Raw genomic sequence first — 19,485 nt, 5'->3', positions numbered from 1 at the left:
GAATGTCTGAATTATTTTGTATCTAAATGGTTCTATTGAAAGTGACACTAAAATAAGAGGTAGAGGGCAGCTGTTCCTCGTGATCCTAGCAAGGATATTATGCAGGAAGACTCCCCATTGACTTTGATCTTGGTCTCCAGGTGTTGGAAATTTGCTAAAATGTACATTTTCTAGTGCATATCCAATCCAAATGTATCGACTTTGTCCATTCAGTTCTATTAAATGTTTTTTCAGCTTCCGCTGATAGAAGGGTCAAGCGGACATTGTCATGCTCAGCTACATAACCAGGTGGATATTATCCTGAGTGTGTCGATTTTCGATGAAGCATGATTGCTATCAGTTCATTCCAGTTAAGGTTCCGGCGATTCACTAAGATTTTAGCATAGATTTTTGCATCAACCTTCAACAAGGCAATAGGCATGTATGACCCTCGTTGTTTCAGATCTTTGTCAACTCATAGTAACAGAGTTAGGGCCATATCTATCAACGTTCCGTTTTGCGATTCCTAAATAGCGATTTTTAAGGAATCGCTATTTAGAAATCGCAAAATGGTATGTATGTAGAAAATCGCTTCTTTTTAGCGATTCCTTAAAATTCCTTAATTGCGATTAGCAAATTGCTAATCGCAATTAAGGAATACTTTCCCATTCATTTCTATGGGCCAGGAAGCCCATAGGAATGAAGGGGAAATGTGCGATTAGCAATTTGCTAATCGCAAATTGAGAATATTTTCAAGGGTGCAGGGGTGTCCAAAGGACACCCTGCTGCACCCCTGAAAATGACATGTGTGCGCATATGGCGCACATACATGCCCTAAAGGCATGTATGAGCATCACATGGCACCTTTTGATTTAAAAAAAAAATGCTTTTTTAAAGGAATTCGCAACTTACCACCAACTAAAAGTTGGTGGTAATTTGCGATTCCTTAAGGGCATTTTGGAATGTATTTTTCCCTTGGTACATTGCATTTAAGGAGTCGCAAAATTTGCAATTTCTTAATTACAATCGCAAAATAAGGAATGGAAAATTTTGCGATTCCTTATTTTGCACCCAAATTGTTTGATACATTCCATTTTGCGAAAATGGGTTCGCAAACGCCGAAATTCTGCGAATTTCGGCGTTTGCGAACACATTTGGCCTTGATACATATGGCCCTTAGAGTGGAATCTGTCACCGAAATGGTGACAGATTCAGAGTAGAGGAACCAGTTAAACACTTTTGTTAAGGTGGCCACATATATCCTAGAGTGTTGTACAGAAAGATTGCATAAAGCCTGGGTCATTGTGATTGTGTAAGATTTGTATGGCCAGTCTGACTGTCATCTCAGAAACTGTTTCATCCAGATGAATAAAAATTTCACGATCAACTGTAAAAAGTTTGAAATAAGAAAGGTATCCATCAAGATATGTGATGTTTTACATTAGAGATTGTATAATGAGGTGTAATATTCATGGTAAGTAATTATAATCTCTGGCGTTGAGTCACAGTGCCTGCCATGATTGTCAGTAAGCTTATTGTGACGTCACGTCCAAGGTTTTCCGAGTTTATGGGCAAATAGACGGTTAGCTTTGACCCTCCTGTAATAGTATTTATGGATCAAGAATATAGCATTTTCTTGGTGGTGTCCTGAAGCAAAAGTTTTTCAAGGTCTTCTTTAACTTTCAGAAGACTTATAAGAGGCCCACAAACAGTATATTTTATGTTGGTCGTTTAGCTTGCAAATTTGAGAATCAATGGCATTTTTCATATGTTTTTCCAAGTGAACAAATGTTGCAGTAGATTAAAAAGTTCATTATTTGTAACTGCATTAGTCAGCTCCTAGTTAAAATGCCATGACATTTCTTTGTCTACATTTTGCTAAACGTAGTGTTACAGCATTTAGGCAGATGACGCCTTAAATAGCGCATCCCTGAGCACCGTTTCATAAATTCTCCAATTTAGTCTCAGGACTGAAGATGTGGACCTAGTAATAGCATAAACATGACAGGGGAATTTTCGAACAGCACTGGCACTCCTAACTCTGAAGCTAACATTAATGAAGTTAATGAGCAAGTGATCAAAAACAAATCTTTTCTAGTATAGGTTTATGCACATTATATAACAAAATGTCACTCATTTCAGTAGAGTGTTGGTTGCGTCATATATATCTGGCAAGCACAGGTCTTCTTTATCTTGCAGCAATGATTAGAAGAAGGGTTAGGTGTTGAATCTTACACATAAACGATCAATATTAGGATTTGGCATGGTATTTCCAACACAACCTAATATGACATTACCCTTGGTAAAATTACATATTGTAGGAAACAAGACAGACTTGAACCTTTCTGTCTATTCCTCTGGGGCATACATTGAGTACAAAGTCACCAGACTACGACTGAGCTTTCCTCTAAGGCCCATTTTTGAGAAAGGGCCAATGTTTGTGTTGCATCTTCGAGAAAACATGTGCGCATGCATCCTTTTTTGTCATGACAGCAAATTAAAACAAATGGCTGCACAAGGATGATTAGTGAATAGCACGGCTATGTCTTTACAAAAGTCTAAGACATCTAAGTAGCTTTTACTTCCTTATCAACAAAGCCATAAACCAGCAGTTAAATGTCGTTGTGTTAGTTATATATTAAATATCACACCCGGGCTCTCGTCTAACAGAGGGTCTACTTGAGCCACATCACAAAACCTAATGGGAACACAAATAGGATAATGTAAAAATCAACAAAATGCCATGACCTTGAGGAAAAATCATCTAATGAATGGCAAACCATGAAAAAGAATTGAATAGCTTTCCAACGTTGGAAAACAATATTATAAAAATGTTTCTACGGGAGGGAGGAGCTTCGCGGGCATCCAAGATGGTCGCGTGAGCACAGAGATCCCCGGACCCGTGCCACCCCTCACGATTATCCTGGCAATATCCTGATTTCGAGGATGGGCTTTTGTTCGCATATCCTCGCTGGTCACTGACCACTTCGAAAAATCGAATTCGGACGCCGGGGTCCACTTTTACGTCGTCTTTACTTTTTGAGGCCCACCCCGAGGCGGACCGGGGACTCGGTTGCGGAGCAGGCCGTGGAGTAGTTGATCAACACCGGCTGCAAGGGTCCCCTTCGGTCCGACCCCTTCTGACTTTCGGTTTTGATTCTGCTCCAGGCTCCGACTGGCGGGGGAGCTGCTTCTCACCACCATCTGCTGGCCCGCTGTTTTCCTTTCTGCATGGTATTGGCCCGGCTGCCTGTCTACAACCCAGCTCTTTTGTGCCTGAATTGTTCGGTACTGGTCTTGTTGGTTATCTGGACTCTTTGCGCCCGGCCATTTACACCAGGTCGCAGGGACCTTTTCCAAAATGGCCACCGGGCAGCCTCTCGAGAAGCGCAAGACAAAAGCGCCTGTTCGTGGCGGCCAGAACCAGACCAACATCATGGATCACTATTCACAGGTCAAGGGGTCGCCCGGCGCTGCTGGCCGTGTTTCTGATGCCGGCAAGACCCTCTTTCCAGCGTCCACGGATCCATCTTTGCAGGACATCATGGGAGCCATAGCCACCATGCAGGCCTCAATGGGACAGCAGTACGAGGCTTTAGCATCTAAGATTGACACGGTGGCCATCGATATCACGCTAATTAGAGCGGATCTCTCAAAGACCAACGAAAGGGTCGAGTCTCTGGGCTTGAAGACCTCTAGTCTTATGGCTGATGTTACGGAAGTCCAGACTGAGATTGGCAATCTACGATCCGCGCATGACCAAATGGCTCGTCGTCTTGAGGACTATGAAAATAGGGCCCGCCGCAACAATGTGCGCCTTATTGGTGTCCCGGAGAATTCCGAGAGTATGGGGGTTGACCTCCTGGTTGAGGACCTGATCGCTAACCACCTGTCTCCCGCCGGACTCAGCAAGTTCTTCGCTGTTGAACGTGCTCATCGTATTCCCGGCGGGCAGGCTAAGCCGGGTGCCCCTCCTAGACCTATAATTGCCAGGCTGTTTCATTTTCGAGACCGAGATGCGGTTCTGCAGGCTTCGCGGGACAAAGGCCCAGTAAACTTTGAAAACGCTTCCGTTTCCTTTTATCCTGATTTTTCGCCTCTTGTTAGAAGCAAAGACTTGGTTTTAAGGGGGTTAAGAGGTGACTGCGAGACTTGGGCCTTAAGTACTCCTTATTGTTCCCGACCAGACTGCGGATTGAATATCGGGAATGAGTTTTCTTTTTTGACCGCCCTGAACGTGTTGGTGACTGGCTTGACTCCCTGCCTACAAGACATGCACATACTGGGCACCCTGGAGGCGCTGACGGAGGTGTGGCTGAATGAGGACTTTGCCTGTGGATCCCGGTGCCTGAACTTTCTTGCTTTATCGGCTGAGTTTGGACTTGGGTCCTCGTGGACCTGGCTCTGCCCGTGGGTGGCGGGGGGGTGAATGGGGGCTCTACCTCCTCCTGGGTTCTTAGCGTAGCTTAGTTTAGTTATGGGGCGACAGGCACACTGCAAGTTGGGGTGGCTTCTTAGTCTTACGCAGGGGTGCAGGGTGGGGGGAGTAACTTTTTTTTACCCGTATTGATTGGGGTGTTCTGTGTGGGTTCTGCTCTTTCTACTTTTCGGGGATGGGGGGCGGTGAGTTGAGAATTTTATCCTGGAATGTCAATGGACTAGAGGACAGGATAAAGCGGAGTATTGTTTTGCGATTCCTTAAGCGCCATTCCCCCGATATTGTCCTCCTACAGGAGACGCACTTAATAGGCAACGCTTGTCAGGCGCTCAATAGACGTGGCTACCGCCTAGTGGCCCACGCGGGGTTTACATGTGGGTCTAGGGGGGCTGGTATTCTTATTCGGTCCTCTCTCCCTTTCGCAGTAGATGAAGTTAAACTTGACGACAGGGGGCGCTATGCGGTGCTCACTGGTAGATGGGAAGGGAAGACCTTGTCCGTACTTTCTGTTTATGTCCCCCCGGGCCTGCAGACTTTAACCTATGCTGACCTCTGTAAAGTCCTACTGGATCTTCCCGAGGGACTTCTGATCTTGGGTGGGGATCTTAATTCGGTTGTCTCCGGCTCCCTTGATCGTCACCCTCCCAGAGACCTACCCCGGGCGCAAGGATGGTTGGGTGATCTGTTGGAGACCTTCGGTCTGGTTGATGTCTGGAGGATGCTACACCCCGCACAGTTGCAATACACCTTTCACTCTGGGGCGCATGGCAGTCTGTCTAGACTGGATTATATTTTAATGCCAGCGGTCCAGTCTTCCTCTGTCAGGGAAATTCGGCAGCTCCCTAGGGGAATCTCGGATCACTCCCCCCTGTGGCTTCGGTATGAGGTGGGGGCGGGTGATGAGGGTAGAGTAGCTCCTATTAACCGTGGCACTTTCAGAATCCCAAGACCCGCTCGAGCCTTGTTAAAGCCATCGAGAATTACTTTGATGATAATGTGGGGTCTGTTTCCTCTGCTGTTTCATTGTGGGAGGCGTTTAAAACTGTTGTACGGGATCAGTCATTATCTCTTATTGTTGCCGCTAAAAAGGCTGCCAATGCGGAGGTTGTACGCTTGGAGTCCGAGATCGCTGATTTGGAGGAAGACCTCCGACTCAGTGTAACCGGCGCCAGGCTGCACTCCCTTGCTTTGAAACAGGCGGATTATAAGGCTCTTGTTACGGATGCGGCGAAAGTGATGTATAGGGAGCAGCAGGACGACTGTATGATGTGGGTGATAAGGCGGGTAAATTGCTGGCATGGTTGGATAAGAAGGAGAGGGTGAATCGTGTGGTCCCCGTGATTGAGAGGCTTGATGGTGAGTGTGTCACTGACCCTGTTGGGATCGTTCAGTGCTTTGCGGTTCACTTTGAGACTGTGCACACCTCTGTTTGTGACCGGGATGAGGAGGATTCCCATTTGCTGTTGCGTGATATCGCTTTGCCCCGCCTCTCTGACATTGACAGAGACCTCATGGATGCACCGCTTGCAGTGGATGAAATTGCGGTAGCTATCCGCTCTCTCCGCTCAGGTAAAGCGCTGGGCCCCAATGGTCTGCCCATTGAATTATACAAGCTGCGACCCGACAAAATGGCGCCCTACTTGCGAGACATGTTTCTCGAGGCCCTGGAGTCCGGCTCCCTCCCTCCCGACCAACGACTCGCTACCATTGTTGTTATTCCCAAGGAGGGTAAGCCACGGGATCGTTGTATGTCCTATAGACCTATATCCCTGCTCAATGCCGAACCAAAAATGTTGGCTAAAACGCTGGCGAATCGCCTGGTCACTGTGATCGGGGACTTGATTCATCCGGATCAATCCGGTTTTCTCCCACACCGCAACACTGCTTTGAATTTGCGTAGACTCCATGGGGTTCTCGCGAGAGCTGACACGCTTACTGAGCCGGCCATTTTGACTTCACTCGACGCTACCATGGCCTTCGACACTATCGAGAAACTTCTTTATGAGAGTCCCCTGGCCAGGTAGTTGTTAACGGACGAGTGTCTTGTGTTTTTGCGCTTGGACGGGGCACCCGACAGGGCTGTCCGCTGTCCCCCTTGCTTTTCGCCCTCGCTCTCGAACCACTGGCGGAGTGGCTCCGATGGGAACCTTCTATGCGGGGTATCCGATGGTCCCCTGACTTTGAGGATCGAGTCTCGCTCTATGCGGACGACATCCTCCTATATCTCACCTCCCCTAAAAAGTCCCTCAACGTGCTATTTGATGTCCCTACTTCCTTCGGTAAGAACTCCGGCCTCGTTATTAATTGGGCCAAATCATGCGTCTACGTTTTGGCTGGAGATCTCCCTCCACTGCCGCGTAGATTTCCGATTCAAGTGACAGAGACCGGTTTCAAGTACTTGGGGATTTATATTTCCTTGGACCCCTCCAGGCGCTACGAGCTTAATCTGTTACCCCCCCTTCAGCGGCTCAAGCTCGATGTGGCTCGCTGGTGTAAGTTGCCGTTATCGCCCCTCGGTAGAGCGGCGCTCTTTAAAATGAAGTCTTAGCCCCGCTTTTTGTATGCTCTTGAGAATTCCTTTGACCCGATCGCCTCCGGCTTTTTCCGTGACGTGGAAAGCCTACAGAGACGGTTTGTCTGGGATGGGCGTGCCCGTATCGCCCTTTCCAAACTCACACTTCCCTGGTACGATGGTGGAATTGCCCTCCCGGACATCAGACGTTATTATTGGGCATCTCAGTTAAGTGCGATCAATCATGCGACTTACGCCCCTGGTCCTGCCCCGGCGTTCTCCATGGATAGATTTCTCCTTCCTGGGGGGACCTTTAGCAGAGCGTTGTACTCCAGTGGTCTCCGTGGAGCACTGACTGGTCCCACCGAGATTTCTGTGAGAGTGTGGCGTGACGCGAATGCGGCCTTGCGCTGAGCGGTAGGTTTACCCAGGCCACCCCCTGTATGACTCGGAATGCTTGGGCCATCTTTGGAAAACAAAGGGCTTTGATAAATGGGATACGATCGGCATTAGTAGGGTGGGTGATTTGTGGTCGAAGGGTACTGTTAAGTCGTTTGACGGCTGCGTGTGGAGTATGAGCTTGGTGACTCTGAATTCTTTCGGTATGCCCAGATCCGCCACGCTTTGTTGTCTGTTTTTGCAGCGGGCTCCGACATTCCCTAGTCTTCTCCCTTGAAGGACCGCATTCTGGATGGCCCTGTGCCCGACAGCACGATCTCCCTAATTTAGCACGATCTCCCTAATTTATAAAAAACTCATTAATAACAGGGCCTACTTGCTGATCCGCCTCCGGACTGTGTGGGGGGGCGACGGACTGGAACTGGACGATGAGAACTGGCAGTCGGCTCTGTCTTCACCTAAAGAGGTAGCCATTCCTGCTCGCTTGAGGTTCGTCCAGCTCAAGATTCTTCATAGAGTGTATGTCACGGGGACTTGTTTGGTTCGGATGGGGTATTCCTTGGATGGGTTATGCAAGCGTGGCTGTGGTATGTCTGGTTCCTTTCTTCACATATTGTGGGAATGTCCGGAGATGGTCAGGTTCTGGGCTCGAGTGCATGACGTCATGAAGAATGTCACGGGTGTGTCCATGTTGCCCGAGGCCAGGCGTTCTCTGTTGAAGGTTTGGGAGCCTAACGACTTAAATTCAGCTCAGGTTACGTGGGCGACCCTCGGAAACATGGTTGCAAAACGGGACATCGCTCAGCTCTGGGGCTCGCATAGACCGCCTACCCTGTCCACATGGCAAGACAACATGGACTGGTGTATGTTCCGGGAGAAGACGGTGTACCTTTCCCGGGGACGCCCCAAGAAATGGGGTCGTATTTGGTCCCAGTGGAACGAGTATCGGGGCAATATATGTACTCCCCCTCAGGATGTAACACTTGATGTGCCCTTGTCCCCCTAATTGACATTCACTTGCTGTTTCTTGGTATTTCAGTCGCTTGTCTCCTTGCCTGCCCCTAATCCCGCTTTACCTGGTTGTAATGTTTCGGCTTCAACCTTGAGCTCTGCCCACACGGACCCATGACGTTGTATTATTCTTCCCTGCCTTGTGAAGTTTGGTTTTGTCTGTATGTTTGTTTTTCTTTCAATAAAATAAAAAAAAATTTAAATGTTTCTACGTGTTAGAAAAATTGTGAAAAATGTACCAAAGTAAAAAAAATATATATATTAGAGAGTACTTAGATACTTATATGTATTTATTTACAGCACATAGTAAGATATAAAACATTTAATTTTCGCTGTACTAAATTGTTGTTATACCACAATAATATGCGGATTTCACTTAAAAGAAAAAAGTCATTGCAGAAATAAAGAAAATTAAATTCCTTTAAGAAACTTGGAAGCTGTCTGTTTGTTGTGCTGCTGCGTTGGTGGCAGGTGAATGGGAATCACTTCTGGTGTGTGTATACATATACTACTGATGTAGTGAACGCGTCTGATCGTCTATATTGGTGAATAAAAACCTTTGATCTTCATCCACGGAGTCCGTGCCTGTTCTTTTGCATGCCAAGTCAGGACGGGAAGAATACATATATATATATTTCTGTGGGCAACCAGGATTCCTGTGCTAGCCACCGTAAAATATTCCGGGAGTTGAGGTAACGGCGTGAAAAGAAGGGGGACTCGAGGTGGCGCCTAATTGACTGCTTGCCCCACCTCCCAGTGTACTGCCAATGCTGTGTTTCCCACGGACATCTACTCCGAGAATATCACCCCGAGCAGCAATTCCGATCCCATGAGGCGCAATACAAAGGCATCATGGGACCTGTAGTTCCACAACGCGGGGCTACAAAGGAGTGCCGGTCGTCACCAAGGGGGCGGAGCAAGATTTTGCAAACAGCAGCGTGGCGGATCTACAAACACCGCAGCACTGGTAGCAGTTGGAGAGGGGCGCTGAAGAAGGCTGGTATTGCCGAAATGCATTCGCCTGGGACATTCAACCAATAAAGTGCTGCTTTGTTTCTCCCTTTGGGTCACAGCTTCTTTCTTTGGGAGGAGGAGTATCTACATATATTTATATATATATATATCCCACAGTTCAGTAGTGATTGAACCTGCCCCACTTGCAGTGGCAGGCCGTGGCAGGGTCGAAAGCCCTCATAAATCTAACAACAAAAAGTGCTGTCTTAATGAATTCAAAGACAACAAGCCTTGGCCCAAACTTCCTTCAAGTGTGATTTTATTACAGCCAGGTCACCCTACTCGTTTCGAAGCGTACGCTCCTTGCTCACGAGCTCGTTGTCTGTGAATTCATTAAGACAGCTCTTTTTTCGTTGGATATATATATATATATATATATATATATATATATATATATATATATTACCTACTGGCGGTCGCCAGTAGGTATATATAGTTAGGATTTTTTCTCTATGGGATTTTTGAAACTTCTATGTCTAATAACTTTGGCGTTTGTGGACGGAATTGGCTGAAATTTTCAGGAAAATGGCACATTTTGTTTCTGAGCAGCCCTTGAAAATTTGGGGGGGGTTCGTCAAGGGGGGGCCGAGAAAAAAGGGGGGTCCCAAAACGTGTTTTTAACATTGAGTTTTCCATAGGGCGGTTGGCCTCACTTTTAGCCCGAACGGCTGAATGGATTTGCACGAAACTCGGCAAAATTGTAGGGACTGGTAGCCCGATGTGCCTTTGCTAGGTCTCAATATATGTGCTCCAGTGGATTTTGAGAAATTAACGTTCAAAAAAAGATATATATCTGTAACAGCGGACCGGGCAGCGCTCCGGTTCGCGGACTTTTCGCGGTACGGAGCTTTGTGAAGCGAAGCTGATTGGTTCTCCGGCGTCTGTGAACATTCCAAACAGTCCGTAGCGGCCGCCATCTTGTCTCTCGGTAGGATCGAGAGACAAGAGGAGGCCAAAGCGAAGGGGCAAATGACCATAAGGGGGCATAGTAGATCCTCGCTGACCCCCTAGGTTTGATGTGGAGGTTTTAAAAGGGCCCCGCGGGGCAAAAAAAAAAAATAATAATAATAATCGAACGGCTGAATAGATTTGCACGAAACTTGGTAAAATATTAGGGACTGGTAGCCCGATGTGCCTTTGCTAGGTCTCAATATATGTGCTCCAGTGGATTTTGAGAAATTAACGTTCAAAAAAAGATATATATCTGTAACAGCGCTCCGCTTCGCGTAACGGAGGTTTGCGAAGCTGATTGGTTCTCCGGCGTCTGTAAACATTGCAAACAGTCCGTAGCGGCCGCCATCTTGTCTCTCGGTAGGATCGAGAGACAAGAGGAGGCCAAAGCGAAGGGGCAAATGACCATAAGGGGGCATAGTAGATCCTCCTTGACCTCTTAGGTTTGATGTGGAGGTTTTAAAAGGGCCCCGCGGGGCAAAAAAAAAAATAATAATAATAATCGAACGGCTGAATGGATTTGCACGAAACTTGGCAAAATTGTAGGGACTGGTAGCTCGATGTGCCTTTGCTAGGTCTCAATATATGTGCTTCAGTGGATTTTGAGAAATTAACGTTCAAAAACAAGATATATATCTGTAACAGCGCTCCGCTTCGCGGAGATAAAATTATATCTGTATTACCTAGCTGTTGCTAACACCAGTTAGCGACGGCTAGTAGGAGATAGCGACCATCTTGGGCCCCACTTTGCATGTGAGTGATATTTATCACTAATGACATGCAAAGTGGGCATGCCAAGATGTTAGCGACTGGAAACAGTCGCTAACATCGCTATCTCCTATTATCAACTTTTGGAAATATTCGCGATAAGCGCGAATATCTCCAAAAGCTAGCACCTGCCCTGAGCAGTTCTTAGCCATGTTATCCAATGGGAGGTGGATAACATGGCTAAGAGCATTAGCTCGGTAATGCATGAATATCGCTGAGTTTTCAGCGATATTAATGCATTGCGGTCGTTTTTTATCGTATTTGCGATAAACCTTGATAATAGCAAGGTTTATCTGCGATAATTTCTGACGATGCTTAGCGGTAAAAAAATCGTTGCTAAGCATCGTTAGGGATAAATATCGCTTAACTTTGGTAATATGCCCCAACGTCTGTTAACGTTCAATTCGAAGGAAATCAGGAAGTGTTGAAAAACATTGTCTGCGCCATCTTGCCTTTTTTCAAATGCCACACTTTTGTCGTGCACGGCAGTCATTTTAGATGCCTTGACCAGACCCACTCTGTGCACGCTGTCGATCCTTAGCATGGCTCCCCACCCTCGCAAGCATCTCCCCCAGGCAGTGGTCACCCCCGCTCTCTGTCTTATGCATGGGTAATAAACCACCCCCCATCTGCGCTGCTCTTCCCTGAGAATCACACCCTGTGCCCGCCCGACACCTCCCTTTCGCCCTATTCACTACCGCACCCTCTGACACTCCTTTTCCTCTGTGTCCGATTGTCCAGGCCGGTCCTAGGGTATCAGCTAGCCCTGCAGATGTAGTTTATGGCCCCAGCTGTAAAGAATCACCCCTCTTCAAAGGAGTTATAGTAGATCAAGGCCCACACTCGATGAGATCCGTCACAGCAGACGCGTTCCTATTATCTGAAAACCATCCTGTATTGTGATTGGGGAGGGGACCGAGCCTGAAGCGGAAGATTCCAGGGATGACTCTTTGTACATCAAAGTTTTTACAATTATGTGTCACATTAAAAATATATAGCACTCCAACAAAGTAGTAAGATTATAAAACTTTAATAACTTATAAATATATACAAGAAAACAAAAACAGTAATAACATATAAACATTTTTAGGGAAAAACAACGAAGTAGCGGTCGGCTGTGCGAATAGTCCCAACGCAGCACAACGTCCAGATTTCTGGCGTGGGGCGTCGCGGGGGGTGGGTCATCAGTAGCAAACTGTTGTGCGAATAGTTCCAAGGCAGCAGAACGATGGCACCAAGGTGATGTCCAGTAAGTTGCCGCACTGGTTTTGGTATCCTACAATGCTGCTCCGAATAACAGCGTGGGGCGCCCCGGGGGAGGCGGCGTGAACGGGCCTCTCCAGGTGGAGTCTCGTCTGTTGTAGTGGGGCGCCCCTTTACCGTTTCAGTTGCCATTCCGTCCGCTTTTGGTCCACTGTGTCAAAAGCCGCAATTCCGCTGAGTTGCGCCCACTCTTGCGGTGCAGCGATAGGCGGCTGTCACAGGACTCTCAAAATGGCGGCAGGCTGTTTCCTTTTTGGGCCTGGTCCACTGAAATGGCCCTGGGACACCTTGGAAATCGGACGCTTGTCTGCTAGGTCTTGGACCCCATTCTCGAAAGCGTCCCCTCCGCCTTGAGGATTCATCAAAAGTTTTGGGGGCCCCCGACTCCTGTAGGCTTCTGGTGGGGAGCGGCTGCCATGATTGCTCGCGGAATGACCACGACGGAGCTACGAGATGGTGGTGCTCTCATGCTGACGCCAGCTTCAGTCTGAAACATCCAGAAACAAGGTGGGGCTTTCATCGTTTGGGAAAAAAAAAAGTTTTCATCCAATTAAAAGTGTTGTTTTTAGGTCATATGATCAAGCCTTCCATCATTAGGAAACCAAAAGTAAAATGAACCAATGAAAAGTTTTATAAACAAGTCACATGACCTGTTATGCGGCATAGGGTATAAAATGCGGAGAAAATACGTTGGCACGTGAGGCGGCGTCAGTAGCGGACCGATGTGCAAATAGGCCGAAGGCAACACAACGCGCCAAGATCCGGATGGCACCGAGGTGGTGTCCAGCAAGTTGCAGCACTGGTGTGGCCATCCTACAATGCTGAAAGTCGGCGTGGGGCGCCCCGTTGGCCTGTGAGTTTGCGTCAGTAGCGGACCGATGTGCGAATAGGCCGAAGGCAGCACAACGCGCCAAGATCCGGATGGCACCGAGGTGGTGTCTAGTAAGTTGCCGCACTGGTGTGGCCATCCTACAATGTTGAAAGTCGGCGTGGGGCGCCCCGTTGGCCTGTGAGATGGCGTCAGTAGCGGACCGATGTGCGAATGGGGCCAAAGGCAGCGCAACAATATTTTCTGACTAGAAGACACCACAAGGCGCTGAGATGCCAAGATTCGGATGGCACCGAGGTGGTGTCTAGCAAGTTGTGGTACTGGTGTGGCCATCCTACAATGGTAAAAGTCGGCGTGGGGCGCCCCGTTGGCCTGTGAGATGGCGTCAGTAGCGGACCGATGTGCGAATGGGGCCAAAGGCAGCGCAACAATATTTTCTGTATGGAAGATACCACTAGGCGTTGAGATGCCAAGATCCGGATGGCACCGAGGTGATGTCTAGAAAGTTGCTGTACTGGTGTGGTCATCCTACAATGCTGAAACTCGGCGTGGGGCGCCCCATTAGCCTGTTAGATGGCGTCAGTAGCGGACCGATGTGTGAATAGGCCGGAACCAGCACAAGGCGCCAAGATCCGGATGTCACCGTGGTGGTTTCATAGTTGAGAGGAACTTCATCTGCAGTGGGGCGCCGAGATCCGGATGGCACCGAGGTGATGTCTAGCAAGTTGCTATACTGGTGTGGTCATCCTACAATGCTGAAACTCGGCGTGGGGCGCTCCATTAGCCTGTGAGATGGCGTCAGTAGCGGACCGATGTGTGAATGGGGCAAAGGTAGCGCAAGAATATTTTCTGAATAGAAGACACCACAAGGCGCTGAGATGCCAAGATCCGGATGGCACCGAGGTGGTGTCTAGCAAGTTGTGGCACTGGTGTGGCCATCCTACAATGGTAAAAGTCGGCGTGGGGCGCCCTGTTGGCCTGTGAGATGGTGTCAGTAGCGGACCGATGTGCGAATGGGGCCAAAGGCAGCGCAACAATATTTTCTGACTAGAAGACACCACAAGGCGCTGAGATTCCAAGATCCGGATGGCACCGAGGTGGTGTCTAGTAAGGTGCACTGGTGTGGCCATCCTACAATGCTGAAAGTCGGCATGGGGCGCCCCGTTGGCCTGTGAGATGGCGGCAGTAGCGGACCGATGTGCGAATGGGGCCAAAGGCAGCGCAACAATATTTTTGGAATAGAAGAGACCACAAGGCGCTGAGATTCGGTTAGCACCGAGGTGGTGTCTAGCAAGCTATGCAGCTGAGTTGCGTGCGCACTTGCGGCGAATAGGTCGAAGGCAGCACAACAATGTTTTCTGAATAGAAGACACCACAAGGCGCTGAGATTCGGTTACCACCGAGGTGATGTCTAGCAAGTTGCCGCACTGGTGTGGCCATCCTACAATACTGCTCCGAATAACGGCGTGGGGTGCCCGAAGGGGGTGCGGGGGAGGCGGCGTGAACGGGCCTTCCTAGGTGGAGGCTCGTCTGCTGTAGTGGGGCGCCCCTTTACCGTTTCAGTTGCCATTCAGCTGAGTTTCGGCTGCTCTTGATGCTACAGCGACAGGCGGCTGCAACAGGACTCTCAAAATGGCGGCCTGTTCATTGGATTTGGGCCTGGTCCACTAAAATGGCCCTGGGACACCTTAGAACTCGGACGCTCGATTTTTTTTTCCTTTCCTGTACATGCAAAAAAAGGTAAATGCCCGGTACGTTACACGCTTCATCTGCCACGATGAACTCTCCAGAGGAACCGAAAAAAAATATAGTTATGGTAACTATACCATGCATCGTCATATGGAGAGGTGGCACCAATTAATTATAGTGCTGCATAAAAGAGAGATTTGGAGGAGAACCCCTGACCTGCTAGTACATTCATCAAAGAAGTGGCACTGACAGCATCAGAGGCAAGGGAAACGGTCCCAAATATTTAGAAGAACTTTGGAAAGATTAAAATGACATGTTTAGATTGTGGCAAATTAATTTCATGTGGACAGATGAGTGTTACTGTAATAAATACAGCATATGAACATCATCATAGTCGATGGTTGGTAGAGACATTTTGACTATATCCTGGACCTGCCCGTCCTCGCCCAAAATGGCGCCGGAATAAATGGGACTCGTAACTCCTTGTTGTGTACTGGTTGCAGAACCTTGAAATCACGAGATACGTATGCAGTTTTGAAGCACATGGCGGGCGGGGACGAGAATTGATTGAATATTTCGACATCCCTATTGATATTAAGTTCTGATGTGTTATTGATTACTGTACTATTGAAAGTTCGAATTAACGTCACCCATGGTACTTGCCCGCAAATGTATATCTAGATAATTTTATTGTAACTGGCCCTGTCGTATTTTAATTATAAAATGTACGTCCACCGATTCCGTAACTGTTAGACACCTTAGTTCTTGCAACCTAATGGCCCGCCCGTTACGTTCCTCTACAGTGTAAATGTCTACTCATCATATACGATTACAGTTTGCTCCGTGGCCGGCCCACGTGGTTATAGGCTCGTATTTGTATAATGAAATTTTCACAATAAAGGTTTTTAAAAGAAAACATGGTAGTAGTATATACATTGGTAAAGTTTTTAATAATAGTCACTGTTTTAGAATCATTAAAAGGCAAGTGAAATAAAGCAGACCAATTACATGAAGGGTAAAAGGTATAATACGAAGGAACGCAGTAAAGATAAATGGTCAAGGGCTGTTGTGTTTTCTACTCCTGCAACATAAAGTGATCGATAAGAATCTCATATTCAGGCGTATCGGCGACTAAGACAGCAGGTCGACCCTCTTTTGCTCAACGGCTCCGTCATGGGACGAAGAAACGCTCTTTTTCTCGAAAAAAGAATATATTTTACTTGCAGGACAGTTGTAAATTTTCCGGGAAAGTACATTAGCCTGGAACATTATAACATATATTTAAGAAAAAATAATGTTCGGAAGTAATAAAAAGCGTAATTTTTAGGTCATATGACCAAGCCTTTCATCATTAGAATAAGAAAAGTAAAATGAACCAATGAAAAGTTTTATTAACAAGTCACATGACTTGTTATGCTTACGTTAAGCGCTGCGCGCCCCGGATGACTTCCGGATGCGCTAACGCGGCGCGTCATATGACGCATTACGCGACAACGCAGGTCCAGAATATAGTCAAAATGTCTCCACCAACCAGCGGTCGGAACACAACCCCTTTCAGCAGGCTAAATAGTTCTGTTAAATGACAACAGAAGGGACAGGCAACAAGAACCATCAGTCAAAGAGGGGAGGGCTAGTTCTTCTCTACCGGGTTACATTGGGGCGCTACCGGAACTGATCGAATTGGTAGTCTACAGTGTTTCTGGATGTTTCAGACTGAAGCTGGGGTTAGCATGAGAGCAGCACCATTTCGTAGCTCCGTCGTGGCCATTCCGCAACCAATCATGGCAGCCGCTCTTTATCGTTATTTTGGGCGGGGTGGGTGGCGGAGCCGAGCTGTTTTGCAGCCATCATTGTGTGGAGTTCAGTTCATCTCACTAGTTTTGTATTTGTCATGAGGGGTTGCTCCTAATGTTTCTATTTTAGCAAGGTCAAAAAGAGATCCCATTAGTGGCCTACTGATTTTGCTCGATTCCTTTTCTTTTTTTTTTACACGATTTTTCGTTATCTGCAAAGACTAAACAGAGTATTGCGACTCTGTGTTTGTTTGTAAATAGAGAATGAACCAAAGAGAACCAATTCTAAAACAGTAAATACTTGGATAACAATCAATCAAATGGAGAGAGAAGCAGGCACGACGTATTACAACGGGGGCAAAGGCCTGCGTTAACTACCCTTCACTATGTGCAAAGAGAGAGTACTCCTAATAGAAATGAGGGGGGGGGGCACCATTCAAAGCAGATCAGTGTGCATAAACACGAAAATGTTTTCACTTACCACGTACTTGACATTCGACAGCTTATGATATTTGCTATTAAAAAACCATTGAAATTCACTGAAAAAACCATAGGTTATAGACCATATATAGTTAGGAATTAGCATTTACAAAACCTTGAAAATTCACTGAAAAAACCATAGGTTATAGACCATATATAGTTAGGAATTAGCATTTAAAAAACCTTATTTTACTCACACAAAACCATTGAAATTCCATATATAGTTAGTTGCACTAACTATATATCGCGCACCCGCAATCCACTGCTGATGATGTCACATATTACATCATTCATGACATGGTCAGTGACATCACTGATGACATCACTGATGACATCTCAAATGACATCACTGATGACATCACTGATGACATCTCAAATGACATCACTGGTAACATCTCAAATGACATCACTGATGACATCTCAAATGACATCACTGATGACATCACTGATGACATCTCATTTGACATCAATGACCACATCACTGATGATATCATTCATGTGACAATACAATGCATCTCCTCACACTTTAATATAACCTCTGTTACACCCAGTGTTAAATACAGAGTATAATTTTTGAAACCATTGACACACCAATACTAGTTACTACATACGCACTCAGTGATTCCTATGTTTACACACACATTCACTCATTTACCCATACAATCATTCATACATACAATCACTCATCTTTACAACACTATCATATGCACTCATACACCTATACAGACTCTCACACTCTGTCACTCATCCATGGAGTTACTCACACACCTAGTCAGTCCTGTAAATAATCAATCACACTTCCATTTTCTAATCTATATAGTTAAACATAGAGCACCTTACATTTTGAAACATATACTAACACATACTTACTCTCTTATACAATCATTGATACAAGTACACATTGATCTGCACAGAGTCACACACCTCCCAGCCAGCCACACACACACTCAGTCTCCCATACAAATACTTGGGCAATCAATCAATAACCCATATAGTTACTCATATAGCTACTGACCAACACATGCAGCAGTTTACAGAACAACAGACATAATGATGCACAAATTAAGACAGTTTAGTCACTAACCCATGCACTCAGTGAGACACATTTAATCACTCACTCATACAGTCAGTCACGCACCTACTAAATCCTTCATCCAGACACTTCTACATCTACTCATTCTTCAATATGTAAAACATATTTAAACTTTTCAGAAACACACAGTCACTGGATGATGTCATCAGTGATGTCATTTGAGATGTCATCAGTGATGTCATCAGTGATGTCACTGACCATGTCATGAATGATGTAATATGTGACATCATCAGCAGTGGATTGCGGGTGCGCGATATATAGTTAGTGCAACTAACTATATATGGAATTTCAATGGTTTTGTGTGAGTAAAATAAGGTTTTTTAAATGCTAATTCCTAACTATATATGGTCTATAACCTATGGTTTTTTCAGTGAATATATATATATATATATATATATATATATATATATATATAGAGAGAGAGAGAGATAGATAGATAAATATAGGCCACAAAATGTTCCTAAAATGCCACAGAACAGGAGGAGACACAGTGGGGAATTCTGGAAGGGGCTTTATTTCAAAAGAGCAGGCATGACGCGTTTCGGGCATTCCCTTTTTCAAATGCCAGCTCACAACAGCATGAATCACATCAGTCCTTGCAAAATACCTCCAGTCGTTTTACCGTTGGTGGTCTTTCCAGGTGGGCCGCGTCAGAGTCACTAGCACACATGCAGTCACATTGGCAGACTGCAGTTCCCAAGAGGCACTTCTCACTGCATGTCAGGTGAGTATTCCGTTCGGTTCCATCGTTTCCCTTCATGGGTGCTGAAAATTAATATAAACGCTGTTTAAGGACCGTGGGGAAAGCTGCTGTTGAAACACGATCCCTTCCTTAGCCCCCAGACGCCTCAACCGCAAAAATCCACATTCAGCTCTGCCTGGAAATGCCGGATACAGTGCTCCTCATTCCTTCGTGCAGTCACGAACTGCAATTGGCAGCGGCATGGGTTCTGAGTGTGGTTGCGGTGGGTCAGGAATATACCAATACATCGGTTCTGTGAAAATTGCCAAATCTGCCTGATTAGTCCTGTCCACTTGGTAAGGCGGGTCTCCTCATGCGCGCCCAGGACATGCACGCACCACATGCCACAAAATGTACCCAAAATGCCACAGAACAGGAGGAGACACAGTAGGGAATTCTGGAAGGGGCTTCATTTCAAAGGAGCAGGCATGACGCGTTTTGGGCATTCCTTTTTTCAAATGCCAGCTCACAACTGCATGAATCCCATCAGTCCTTGCAAAATACCTCCAGTCCTGTATATATAT

The sequence above is a fragment of the Lissotriton helveticus genome, chromosome 2_1 (genome assembly GCF_964261635.1).
Source record: "Lissotriton helveticus chromosome 2_1, aLisHel1.1, whole genome shotgun sequence".
Taxonomy (NCBI): domain Eukaryota; kingdom Metazoa; phylum Chordata; class Amphibia; order Caudata; family Salamandridae; genus Lissotriton; species Lissotriton helveticus.
The sequence above is the reverse complement of the archived record's forward strand: the minus strand, read 5'-3'. Positions refer to the sequence as shown.